Source organism: Spinacia oleracea, chromosome 4 (assembly GCF_020520425.1).
Source record: "Spinacia oleracea cultivar Varoflay chromosome 4, BTI_SOV_V1, whole genome shotgun sequence".
Lineage (NCBI taxonomy): Eukaryota > Viridiplantae > Streptophyta > Magnoliopsida > Caryophyllales > Amaranthaceae > Spinacia > Spinacia oleracea.
The window spans coordinates 140,682,228-140,694,669 of NC_079490.1; the positions used below are offsets into that span (position 1 = coordinate 140,682,228).

The 12,442-nt window shown below is 36.8% G+C and overlaps 1 non-coding gene across 1 annotated transcript; it reads left to right on the forward strand.

Moving 5' to 3' along the window:
- The first annotated feature begins 465 nt into the window (after positions 1 to 465).
- On the forward strand, positions 466 to 572 carry LOC130460422 (small nucleolar RNA R71). Its single transcript, XR_008920294.1, has one exon. It is a non-coding gene; the product is annotated as a small nucleolar RNA R71 (small nucleolar RNA).
- The last annotated feature ends 11,870 nt before the right edge of the window (positions 573 to 12,442 follow it).

A 12,442-nucleotide genomic window follows, 5' to 3' on the forward strand; every position in this document is an offset into this window, starting at 1 on the left:
CAACCTGGATTGTACGAGTTGGAATATGGGTCATCGGGTTGCCTCTGTTGAAAAACATTCACTTGCTCCATTCGCGTGGTATCCTGCAAACTATAAGAGCACTCATGACCAAAGTGACCTTGGATTCCACATACTTCGCAATAAGAAGTTGTCACTGGAGCTACACTAGACATAGCATTGATACTCATTGGGGGAGTACCAGACTGAGGGGCCTTCAAAGAATCGATCTTCAGGTTCAAGGCTGCCACTTGTGACGACAATAGGGCATAAGCATCGACATCAATCTTGCCCTTCTTAGATGTAGTTCTGGTGGTGTTGTAATGATTAGCAGCAAGATTGGCAAGGAAATCATAACCTGCATCCACTTCTTTGTCAAGAAAAACACCCCCAGAAGCAGAATCAACCGTTTTCTTTGTTTCATCTTGCAAACCATGGTAGAAAATCTGAACCAAGAACCATTTTTCAATATTATGATGCGGGCACGACCGTTGCAATGCCTTGAATCTATCCCAGGCTTCTCTAAATGACTCTCCATGTTCTTGAGTGAATGTAGTCAGCTTATGCCTTATTTCAGCAGTCTTGGTGGGTGGAAAGAATTCTTCCAGAAAGGCTTGTGAAATAGCACCCCACTCTGTCTCCTTGACATCATTCAACCATGTTTGAGCCTTATCACGAAGACTAAAACCAAACAACATGACTTTCAATTGGTCTTGAGTAACCCCTTGATGCTTGATAGTGCCACATAGTTGGTTGAACCTTTGCAGATGGTTGGTGGGTTCCTCAGATGGATGACCACCATATTGATTTTGTGAGACCATGGAGATTAGAGCTGGCTTGATCTCAAAGTTGACTGCTTCGATAGTTGGCATCGTAAGCCCAGTCGGAACACTGCTTGAGGAAGGAACCCCATATGATTTCAAGGATTTAAACATCGTGTGACTCGGTGGAGTTTGTGAGTCTTGAACCCCTGACTGCTTCTTGTTTTGTTGTTTCTTTTTGAGTTGTCGAAGAGTCTTACCAAGATCGGGATCGGGTGGAACTAAGGTGCCCGTTCTAGCAGACCTGGGCATAAACAACAGACAAGAAAACGCAGTGAAATTTGCCTCAATTGGAACTAAAAGTTCCAATGAGACGATGGAAACAGTTCAAATAATCAAACTAAAACTAATAGAATCTAGCCGTCTCCCCGGCAACGGCGCCAAAAACTTGATAGATTAAAAAGTGATACCGCAAGTGCACGGTGTCTGTTGTTAGCAGATACTTAGCAAATACGGGTCGATCCCACAGGGAGACAAGTTCTATTAGTTTTTGTCCAATTAAATAAACTATTTCAGTAAACAAAAGTTGATTTTGATTTATAAACTAAAGAAACTAAAGCAATAATGTAAATGAGAATTTATCGATGAATTAAAGGTCTAGGGCGTCTGTTCGGTTCACCATGCTTATACCAATCCAAGAACACAAATCAATTCGGAAATGAATAAACTAAGCCGAGTAATTAAAGTACATGCTAAACCTACGGTCGGGTCTTAACACTTTCAATTCAACATATGCAGTACGGTCGCTAACATAATCAGAATTGCCAATTGCACTAAGCCTCTAAAAACACGATCTTTCGATTCTAATTCCTATTAGCTAGATAATTAATCCATGAAATTGGCCGATAACATGAATCAACGATTAAGAACAAATCAATTGGAATTACTCAAGCAATAATCTATAGATTAGCAAACTTTATTGCATAACAATCATGGTATAAACATGGCTTCCCTAACTTAGCCCTAGAATATAACTACTCGCTCATAATTGAATTAACAAGCATGAAATTCATAATGAAAACGAGATTCATAATCAAAGGACGAATTAATCTAAGAAACGAAAATAATAAGAAAGAATAAAAGCAAAAGAAATTATTGAATTACCTCTAGATTGATGAATTGAAAATTGAAAGCTAGGGTTCAACAATGGAAAAGGGAAGAAAAACAAAACTCACGTGAAAAGCGTTCTCAGGGATTTGAAAACGTACAGGAAAATAAAAAGCATAAGGGAATACATTAATTCCCTTGAGGTATTTTAGTGTTTCCTAAATTCTCAACAAAAAAGGAAAAATAATAATAATTACATAAGTTATCATTTAATTGAACGATCACGAGAAACGATGCAACGAACCCGCATGGAAGTAGCTGGGCGGAGAAACCAGCGGGCCCGCTGGTGGGTCGCTGGTTTTCGCGCCCAAGGGGAAGATTGGGCCATCGTTTTGGGCTTCGGGCGAATCGGATAGTCGAGCCATCTTGTTTATGTCATAACTCTTGTTCTACAATGCCTATAAGGACGTGTGACCTGTCGTTGGAAAGCTCTTGAAGTCTACTTTCTAGGCCAATAAAAATCGCCTCATTCCGACATGTAGAACTTGAGATATCATCAAAAGAGTGAACGCTTGTCCGTTTTGATGCTTAGAAAAATAGCGTTTAGCTTCGTTATTGACTCAAAATTATCCCTAGAGATATGCAATGATCCTCGAGTCAACATTCCATCCGTTCATCATCCAAATCAACTCATAACACTCCGAAAGCATCCAAATGACCGTAAAATCACATGAAACATTAAGAAAACACAAACGGGGCGTAATAGAGTACGACAACGATAACTTATGCAATTGTGATCCTAAATGCAACTAAAACGATAAAAATGCCTAATAATGCAACCTAAATGCGCCTAAAATACCCTATACAAATATGACTCATCAAAAATATGATTTATGGTGAAAGCATGAGATTGAGTTTTGCATATAAGTTTCAAGGATCTTACCAAAATAAGTTATCGAGAATTAGTCTGTCTATAAGGTCGATAATATCAATGAATGTTATGAAGTTCGAAAAGAATTATGAATGATTGAGGAATGCAATGGAGTTAAGAAAAGAAATCGACAAAATGACATGTCTGTAAAACCAGGTAGTATGAACTAAGTTTCTGGAATCTAGATTGTTTCTGATAAAGGCACGTGTGATGGCTTAGAATTGACCGCCACAACCCAAGTGTTTGTCGACTTAAAATACTAAGGATAAGTAACGAAGTCGTACGTCTAATGATGTAGTTTCCTGTCACGTGAATGATCTCGAACCCCCCGCAACGAACGTAGTCGACAAGTTGTGTGACGCAAAAGAAAAGATCAGAAATCGAAATCGAAACGAATCGAATAACGAAAGTCAATGACAAGATTCCCACAACAAAGAGGCCAATAGAAATTGAAAGCGAAATATCTCTAATTATTCGCCCACGAACGATATGATGTGCGAATGACTATGCTTTCTATGAATGATTATATTTTGGTCAACCATGCTCGTGTGTTAGATGTTATGCTTATGTTGAATTTGAAATGTTCACATGAATTATGTCTCTATGATATGGATTATGTTTATGATGACATGACATGATTGTACTGGTAGTCTAATTGTTATACATGGAAGCCGCCTCCGATGGAAGTTCTCCTGAGCTCAGAGTACGAGATTGATATAATAAATGACTTTTACAAATTATTCGAGTATTGAAATTGGTTGATAAATATTTATTTTCACTACATATACGTATATTTTCAGAATTATAATTTAATTTTTCATTAAAAGTTACTACTTTCGGTCGAAAATATTTCAAACAAGATATCACAAAGTAAAATGTGAGCCTAGTCTAAGCTAACAATTTGCCCCTTTTATGTTCTTTGCTCCTCGGTTCTATTCTATGAAATAAAGTGGAGATACGAAAGATGATGGCGGAATATAATTGACCTTAATGACGATTAAGGATCAAAATATGATTTTGCCCCTTCTGTGTTCTCTACTCTTCGGTTTTAGGTCTCGGGTTGAAGCGGAGTCCTAAAAGATGATGGCGGAATGAAGGCTAGACGTTGTCAGAATTGAAATTGTGAGATCTTGGTTTTACAATAAAACATCATACTTTTATTCGATTGTTTTCAATTTTCAACAAACATTTTATAAATCAAATTTTCAAGTTTCGAGGACGAAACTTTTTCTAAGGGGGTAAGAATGTAATACCCCGAATTTTTAAAATTCGATTAATTATGCTTAATTATTTTCATTTAGCTTAAAATCGATTTAAATCCTAAAATTCGAGCTTTTTTTTTTTTAGTTAATTAACGAAGTTTTATTTCGCTTGAATTTTTAATATTATTACACGATTTATTAATTTTTAGATTCTATGATTAAATTTCAAATTTTACGAGCTTAAGCTACTTTTTAAAAATCTAAATTATTCCGTGATTTATTTCGGATTTTTAATAATTTCGGAACGTTCTTATTCGAAAACTAAATTTATTTTTCGTTAACGATATTTTTATAAATAATTATTTTAAAACTTAGTTTTAATTAAACTTTTCTATTCCAATTAGTTTCATAAAAATAGAGAACAATTTTCAGAAATCTTGCCTAACTAAGTGAAATGACCGAAATGCCCCTAAGGAACAAATTGTCATCTTTCCTTCTCTTTCCTTGCTATTCACGTACAAACAACAACAAGAATGAAGGAATTCCTTCATTCCTTTCTACCCACAATTCAGACTACATTCATGCCTTGATTCCCAAGGATTTCACTCAACTCAACACTATAAATAAGCCACAAATTGTCACCATTTTTCCAACCAAAAATCAGTTTAACCAAAACTGGAAACCACTCCTCCCTTGTTTCCTGCCTTATTCGAACCACCACCATCAGTGGCTGCCTTCCACAGAAACCACCACCACCATTAACCACCTCACCTACCACCCCTACCACCACTGACTATCACCAACACCACTCGACCACCGCACGCACCACAAACTCCCACCCTCCTCCTTCTCCCGCGCACTCCCCTGCTCTCTCTTTCCTTTCCCCTGCTGCGCCACCACGCCACCAGGCCATCATACCACAACCACCATCATCAATTGACCTCCTGCCCCAATCCCCGGCGAGACGCCGCCCAAAACCGCCGCAAGAACACCCCCAAACTCCCCTGTTTCCTTTCCCCTTGCTCGCACTCCTCCTCCTTCCCTCGCCTGTAACGCCACCGCACAACCACCACCATCAGTACCGCACCCCGGCGCTGCACCGAGCCACCCTGCCACCTCCTCCCTTGGCCTCTCTCCTTCCCTTCGTGGTCCTTCGTACCCTCCTCTGCTTCGTGTTTCCATTCCCAGGAAACCGAAAATCAGATTTCAAAATGAAATCTTGATTTTTGTTTCCTCAAACCCAATTTTAAAGTTGGGCCATTTTAGTTGGGCTTTTGGGTGAGTTAAAATTGGATAGTTGATTTCAGATTTTCTATTTAGTCATATTAATGTTTTAACATTTTCTTTTATAATTATTCACTAATAAATCATTATTACTTTTCGGGTTTGATTATCGATTTTACTAAAGTAAATTACTAGCTTTATTTAACAAAAAAAAATGGAATTTAAATGATATTTTGAGTAAATCGACTTATGGAATATAAATATATATTTTGATTGATATTTCGACTAATAATTAAATTAGGAAAAATTATGTTTTATTGAAATTCGTTAATTATAAATGAATTCATATAAAACTTATTATTTATAAGATGTTAATTTTAAATTATTTATCGTTTTAATAACTAATTCAATAATTTAGTATTTTGAAAGAATTCGGACTCGGAGCTCAGAAAGAACGAACCAAGGGCAACGCTTAACAATCGTGGAATTGAGGTAACGGTTATTGCTAGTACCCGCAATCCCTTCGAAATGTATTTATGAATAATGTTGTGAATGATTGATGTTTTATAATGATTTGCGGGATTACAAGTATGATTGGATTGAATTGTTTTATGATAATGCAGCTTTATGCAAAGTATTGCTTTAATGAATTATTATTCCTGAAAGTAATGGTTTTATGAAATAACGAGATTTAATGGTTTTATTGAACAATCTTGAATGAATGAGATTTTCCTGATTAATGTTCAACTAAAAGAAATGTAAACATGATAAATGAAAGTGTAAGAACTGGTCAAGTTCCCCTGATATGGAGCCCAGGCTCCCCCTGATAAGAAGCACTGGCTTCCCCTGATATGGAACCAAGGTTCCCCCTGATAAGAAGCACTGGCTTCCCCTGATATGGAACCAAGGTTCCCCCTGATAAGAAGCACTGGCTTCCCCTGATATGGAACCAAGGTTCCCCCTGAAATGAAGCACTGGCTTCCCCTGTTATGGAGCATTGACTCCCCCTGTTATGAAGCACTGGCTTCCCCTGTTCGTAGGAGACGTCCTACCATGTTTTCCTGTAAAGTCATGAAGACCAGAATAAATACTGTTAAAAGGAAAAAGAGTAATGAAATGACGTTCCTGAAATTAATGTTCCTGAAATGATGTTTTTGAAATGATGCTTCTGAAATATTGATTTATTAAATGTTTTACTATATTCTATTCTCCCTGTTTATTAAATAAAATGAATTGAAATGATGTTACGATGCTAGGGTAACTTGTTACTGAGTCTTCGGCTCACCGTTTTGTTTTCCGTTTTAGGTACTGCTGGGGACCACGGAAACGAGTAGTGGCGAGGATTTCACTATTACCAAGTTCACCTAAGTTAATGTTAAGTTGTAACAAGTTTAAGTAAAGATTCTTGATTAAGTTTCGTACTTTTATTAAGGAATTGAGAAGGATGATTATGTGAATTTTGGAGTTTAATAGCTTATGATTGATAGTTGCCTTGTAATTCCCAAGAGGGAGTTACGGCGGGTAATGTCCCGACCGAATTAGGTTAATTCCGCTGCTAAGTATTCCTTAATAAGTGATTTAGCGGTCGGGGTGTTACAGTTTGGTATCAGAGCCAAGGTTCTGGACCATAAGTGCTAAACCTTACGGGTTTTGCGCATAGTAGAATTCAATAGGCTTTAAGCAAAGACTTTTTAAGGAATAAGTTAAAAATAATATGTTAAAATCATGTTAAGTTAAAATGAAATGAGTGTGAGTGTAGGAACGGGCTGAATAGGGGATTATTTTCCTATTATGTATATTTTCCTGATTGAGCATGTTATGCAGAATGTCGACTATCGAGGTGACTAACGATATTAACGATGGAGCGCACAACGAGCACAACGTCCATGTCAACGATGACACTATCTACGAGGATGTTTCCCACGATGATCCCTATGACGATCAACCTATCGAAGATCACAAAGAAAGGATGGAACGATTAGAAACCGTTAGCACGATGTTAGCTGAATTAATCAAAGATTCTCAGAAAAAGAAATCGACGAATGCGAACGAAAATGCGTCAATGTTCAAGAAGTTTTCATCCCTGAACCCACCATCTTATGATGGCAAGCCCGACCCTGTAGAATTCGAGGATTGGATTAACCGCATAGATCAGTTGTTTGAAACCTTGCAATGTCCTAAGGAATGGAGAGTCGATTTCGCCGTGTTTTACTTAACGGGTCAAGCAAGTTTATGGTGGAAAGTTAATAAGGAAAGGAAGAATGAGCCTAGATTTAGTTGGACCGAACTGCAAAAGTTATTAAGAGACAAGTTTTATCCACCATCCCTGAGGAAACAAAATGAAGACGAGTTTTTACACTTGCAACAAGGAACAATGAGTGTTATGGAATATGCAAACAAGTTCATGGAATTGTCAAGATTTGCACCGGAGCTGGTATCAACAGAACAATCTAGGATGAACCGTTTTGAGCGAGGTCTTCATTTGAAATACCAAGATAGGTTGGCAACTCAAAGGTTTACTTCCTATCAAGATATGGTTGATATTGCAGTTAATGTCGAACGAGTTGTATTACTACGAGAAGCACAAAATGTTGGTGATAAAAGGAAGAATGATAATCAAAACCATGAAGTAGCTAAAAGGCCAAACCAAGGAAACCATAATTATAGAAGAGACCAAGGTCATAATGATAGAGCAGCTCGTAGTGTATGGTGTGCTAAGTGTGGAAAGAGAAACCATACTGAAAGTGAATGTCGTGCAGGAACGAAGACGTGTTATCGATGTGGAGGAAAAGATCATTTTGTCAGGGACTGCCCTAAACCACCTCCCACAGATACTGGAAGAGCAACCTCGACCAATCATGAACGAAACAACAACAATGCTAGGGTTAATCATGACCCACCACGACCACCAATATCTGGAAAGGCTTACATGATGAGAGCTGACGAAGAAGATGACGCCAACGCTGATACTATTTCAATTTAGTTCTTATGTACGTTTGAACCTAAGTTTCCTGTTTTAGATTTGAATCATGTTATAGATCTTTTGTCAAGGACATGTTATGAAATTTTTAAGGATCATTAATGTCCTCAAGGAAGTTTATGAAAGAATTAATAAAAGCATGATTTTGTGGATATGAATTATTTTAAGGAACTTTTATGTTTATGAATTATTTAAGGTTGATTTTTAGAGTACCGAAAGAGCATGAGTTTGTATTTAAGGATGAATGATAGAGTACAAGAAGAGTGTGAGTTTGTAAAAGATGAATCATCACTTAAATCAAGGTTATTCAGGGTTTAAAGCGTTTAAGTTATGGTTAAGGTTGATTTTATGGGTTATTTTCCCCGCACCTTTCATAATGATTGTTTTGTGGTTATAAGCACCTAAGTATATTTCCAGATATGTTAAGGAAGCTAAGCTAGAAATCTTAAAAAAGTTATGCAAAAATATTATGTGATCGAGACCAAACATGATTGATGGTGAAAATATGAAATTTAGGTCACACATAGAGTTATGAGGATTATACCAAAGGAAGTTATCAGGAATTAGTCTGTCAGTAAGGTTGATGGTGTTTTTAGTCTACCTTTCCGCATCATTTATAGGATTGTTTTTGAAAGAATGCCTGATAATCTCCATAAAGAAAGCTAAGCGAGGAAATGTAAGGTTTGCAAAAATGTTATGTGGAAAATATGATTTATGGTGAAAGCATGAGATTGAGTTTTGCATATAAGTTTCAAGGATCTTACCAAAATAAGTTATCGAGAATTAGTCTGTCTATGAGGTCGATAATATCAATGAATGTTATGAAGTTCGAAAAGAATTATGAATGATTGAGGAATGCAATGGAGTTAAGAAAAGAAATCGACGAAATGACATGTCTGTAAAACCAGGTAGTATGAACTAAGTTTCTGGAATCTAGATTGTTTCTGATAAAGGCACGTGTGATGGCTTAGAATTGACCGCCACAACCCAAGTGTTTGTCGACTTAAAATACTAAGGATAAGTAACGAAATCGTAGGTCTAATGATGTAGTTTCCTGTCACGTGAATGGACTCGAACCCCCCGCAACGAACGTAGTCGACAAGTTGTGTGACGCAAAAGAAAAGATCGGAAATCGAAATCGAAACGAATCGAATAACGAAAGTCAATGACAAGATTCCCACAACAAAGAGGCCAATAGAAATTGAAAGCGAAATATCTCTAATTATTCGCCCACGAACGATATGATGTGCGAATGACTATGCTTTCTATGAATGATTATATTTTGGTCAACCATGCTCGTGTGTTAGATGTTATGCTTATGTTGAATTTGAAATGTTCACATGAATTATGTCTCTATGATATGGATTATGTTTATGATGACATGACATGATTGTATTGGTAGTCTAATTGTTATACATGGAAGCCGCCTCCGATGGAAGTTCTCCTGAGCTCAGAGTACGAGATTGATATAATAAATGACTTTTACAAATTATTCGAGTATTGAAATTGGTTGATAAATATTTATTTTCACTACATATACGTATATTTTCAGAATTATAATTTAATTTTTCATTAAAAGTTACTACTTTCGGTCGAAAATATTTCAAACAAGATATCACAAAGTAAAATGTGAGCCTAGTCTAAGCTAACAATTTGCCCCTTTTATGTTCTTTGCTCCTCGGTTCTATTCTATGAAATAAAGTGGAGATACGAAAGATGATGGCGGAATATAATTGACCTTAATGACGATTAAGGATCAAAATATGATTTTGCCCCTTCTGTGTTCTCTACTCTTCGGTTTTAGGTCTCGGGTTGAAGCGGAGTCCTAAAAGATGATGGCGGAATGAAGGCTAGACGTTGTCAGAATTGAAATTGTGAGATCTTGGTTTTACAATAAAACATCATACTTTTATTCGATTGTTTTCAATTTTCAACAAACATTTTATAAATCAAATTTTCAAGTTTCGAGGACGAAACTTTTTCTAAGGGGGTAAGAATGTAATACCCCGAATTTTTAAAATTCGATTAATTATGCTTAATTATTTTCATTTAGCTTAAAATCGATTTAAATCCTAAAATTCGAGATTTTTTTTTTTTTTAGTTAATTAACGAAGTTTTATTTCGCTTGAATTTTTAATATTATTACACGATTTATTAATTTTTAGATTCTATGATTAAATTTCAAATTTTACGAGCTTAAGCTACTTTTTAAAAATCTAAATTATTCCGTGATTTATTTCGGATTTTTAATAATTTCGGAACGTTCTTATTCGAAAACTAAATTTATTTTTCGTTAACGATATTTTTATAAATAATTATTTTAAAACTTGGTTTTAATTAAACTTTTCTATTCCAATTAGTTTCATAAAAATAGAGAACAATTTTCAGAAATCTTGCCTAACTAAGTGAAATGACCAAAATGCCCCTAAGGAACAAATTGGCATCTTTCCTTCTCTTTCCTTGCTATTCACGTACAAACAACAACAAGAATGAAGGAATTCCTTCATTCCTTTCTACCCACAATTCAGACTACATTCATGCCTTGATTCCCAAGGATTTCACTCAACTCAACACTATAAATAAGCCACAAATTGTCACCATTTTTCCAACCAAAAATCAGTTTAACCAAAACTGGAAACCACTCCTCCCTTGTTTCCTGCCTTATTCGAACCACCACCATCAGTGGCTGCCTTCCACATAAACCACCACCACCATTAACCACCTCACCTACCACCCCTACCACCACTGACTATCACCAACACCACTCGACCACCGCACGCACCACAAACTCCCACCCTCCTCCTTCTCCCGCGCACTCCCCTGCTCTCTCTTTCCTTTCCCCTGCTGCGCCACCACGCCACCAGGCCATCATACCACAACCACCATCATCAATTGACATCCTGCCCCAATCCCCGGCGAGACGCCGCCCAAAACCGCCGCAAGAACACCCCCAAACTCCCCTGTTTCCTTTCCCCTTGCTCGCACTCCTCCTCCTTCCCTCGCCTGTAACGCCACCGCACAACCACCACCATCAGTACCGCACCCCGGCGCTGCACCGAGCCACCCTGCCACCTCCTCCCTTGGCCTCTCTCCTTCCCTTCGTGCTCCTTCGTACCCTCCTCTGCTTCGTGTTTCCATTCCCAAGAAACCGAAAATCAGATTTCAAACTGAAATCTTGATTTTTGTTTCCTCAAACCCAATTTTAAAGTTGGGCCATTTTAGTTGGGCTTTTGGGTGAGTTAAAATTGGATAGTTGATTTCAGATTTTCTATTTAGTCATATTAATGTTTTAACATTTTCTTTTTTAATTATTCACTAATAAATCATTATTACTTTTCGGGTTTGATTATCGATTTTACTAAAGTAAATTACTAGCTTTATTTAACAAAAACAAATGGAATTTAAATGATATTTTGAGTAAATCGACTTATGGAATATAAATATATTTTTTGATTGATATTTCGATTAATAATTAAATTAGGAAAAATTATGTTTTATTGAAATTCGTTAATTATAAATGAATTCATATAAAACTTATTATTTATAAGATGTTAATTTTAAATTATTTATCGTTTTAATAACTAATTCAATAATTTAATATTTTGAAAGAATTCGGACTCGGAGCTCAGAAAGAACGAACCAAGGGCAACGCTTAACAATCGTGGAATTGAGGTAACGGTTATTTCTAGTACCCGCAATCCCTTCGAAATGTATTTATGAATAATGTTGTGAATGATTGATGTTTTATAATGATGTTCTATGATTTGCGGGATTACAAGTATGATTTGATTGAATTGTTTTATGATAATGCAGCTTTATGCAAAGTATTGCTTTAATGAATTATTATTCCTGAAAGTAATGATTTTATGAAATAAAGAGATTTAATGGTTTTATTGAACAATCCTGAATGAATGAGATTTTCCTGATTAATGTTCAACTAAAAGAAATGTAAACATGATAAATGAAAGTGTAAGAACTGGTCAAGTTCCCCTGATATGGAGCCCAGGCTCCCCCTGATAAGAAGCACTGGCTTCCCCTGATATGGAACCAAGGTTCCCCCTGATAAGAAGCACTGGCTTCCCCTGATATGGAACCAAGGTTCCCCCTGATAAGAAGCACTGGCTTCCCCTGATATGGAACCAAGGTTCCCCCTGAAATGAAGCACTGGCTTCCCCTGTTATGGAGCATTGACTCCCCCTGTTATGAAGCACTGGCTTCCCCTGTTCGTAGGAGACGTCCT